The 1,613-nt window shown below is 42.3% G+C and overlaps 1 long non-coding RNA gene across 2 annotated transcripts; it reads left to right on the top strand.

The window, feature by feature from the left end:
* Positions 1 to 330: 330 nt before the first annotated feature.
* LOC106333410 lies at positions 331 to 1,500 on the top strand. 2 transcript variants are annotated; one of them, XR_001268364.1, is made up of 5 exons: positions 331 to 343; positions 410 to 524; positions 611 to 755; positions 844 to 932; positions 1,020 to 1,500. It is a non-coding gene; the product is annotated as an uncharacterized LOC106333410 (long non-coding RNA). The 2 variants fall into 2 exon arrangements; XR_001268363.1 differs by having other exon boundaries at positions 844 to 1,500.
* The last annotated feature ends 113 nt before the right edge of the window (positions 1,501 to 1,613 follow it).

Here is a 1,613-nt window from a genome sequence, read left to right as displayed (position 1 = left end):
AGATATGTGACTCTGTTTTGAGTACTCTCAAAGTCTCGTCATGAAATAAAGAAAAATGAAGCGCCTATAGGAAAAAAAAAGTTGAGATATTTGAATGCTGAAACTCCATGGCTGTCGCAAGCTGAAACTGAAGCTGGTAATCGGTAATCTGGTAGAGAACCACATCTCCATGGATTTCTCATGCCTTTTGTTTCCCATTCCTCGAACAGAAGAGACTCTTTTTCGAATCTGTTAATCTGGCTCTTTTATATTTAATTGTTTCTGATTATCATCTTTTTATTGTCTCATGTAGAAGGATGATAATCATAGCTTAGCTGTTTCCTACACCAGCTCTTCAACACAGGTCCCAAAGCTTAGGTCTTTCCTTTCATGGGTCAACAAAAGTCTCATACTTTTGCTGTTTCTCCAGGCCAAGAACTTTTCATGTGATAGAAGAGGGACCACGCGAGCAAAGGAATCAGTTGTTTTCTGTTTTAGGGTCTCTCACTGATCTAGAAGAAGAAGAATCAAAGGACTCCTCAGAGGTTAACTCAATGAGAAGTTTGCTCTTTGATGTTGGTGTTTTGTGCCTTTCTCTCGCTGATGATTTTTTTTGGTTAATTGCATGCAGGGACAGGTAACAGGTTGCTTCTGTAGATATTAAACTACCAAGAAGAAGAAGTTTGCAAGTGGAGTTCAGTTACAACTCATGCGGAGACAGAACTAAACGGCTTATCAACCGTTTGGCTTATGAATGTGGCCTTGTCTTTGTCCAGGTATACCAGTCTTTGGTTTGCTTAATTGTCCTGAAGAGACATGTTATATGATAGTCTTTAAAAGAGTTTTTTTGTTTTGTTTTGGCAGTGTGGTGGATGTCTTAAGCATCATAAGCTGGTTGACAATCTTGGTCATTGTTGAGTAGGACTTCCGCAAAGAAACCTCCAAGGATTCAAGTACGGATCAAATTTGATATGACTTTCGATAAAAAAATGTATTATTTTTAATCAAATGTGTTTGGTATACAATGGAGAAAAATGTAGCTTTTGGAGTTGATACATAGGTGATATAGTGAGAAGAAAGCTAGAGACTTTAGGCTCTGATAGCCAGCAGGAGGAGAGTTCCCAGTACAGTGCTGAGCCACATTGCTACTCTTCCTTCTAGCTGGTTCAAGGCATTTTCTCCGTTCTGTAAAACCAGAAATTAAAGATTGTTATATAATTCAGTGTGGTGATAGTGCGTTTCTTTTTGAAGATTGTAGTTTAGTAAGAGAGTGTTACCGCATTCTGAAATGGTGATGGTGGAGACGTGTCCTGGGAATCTGTTAGAACTGGACGAGATGGAGGGCTTGGAGGAGTTGGTGCTGGAGGTGGGGCATGGTAATGTCTCTTGTGTTTGTGCTTTTTCTTGTACTTGGCAGGAGCTGATGCTGGTGTTAGAGTTATTGGTGTAAGCGCTAGAGGCGGTGAAGCTGGTGGTGCAGAAGGTGATGCCTGTGGGGGAGAGGCCGGAGCAAGCGGTGGTGAGACGAGGCCGGTGCAAGCGGTGGTGAGACGGTTGGAGCTGGCACAGGCGGGCTTTGTGGTGGTTGTGGAGGCTAGCTGCTGGGCTGATAACTGGTGCAACCTTTGGAGCTG

The sequence above is a fragment of the Brassica oleracea genome, chromosome C3 (genome assembly GCF_000695525.1).
Source record: "Brassica oleracea var. oleracea cultivar TO1000 chromosome C3, BOL, whole genome shotgun sequence".
Lineage (NCBI taxonomy): Eukaryota > Viridiplantae > Streptophyta > Magnoliopsida > Brassicales > Brassicaceae > Brassica > Brassica oleracea.
The sequence above is the reverse complement of the archived record's forward strand: the minus strand, read 5'-3'. Positions and strand labels throughout refer to the sequence as shown.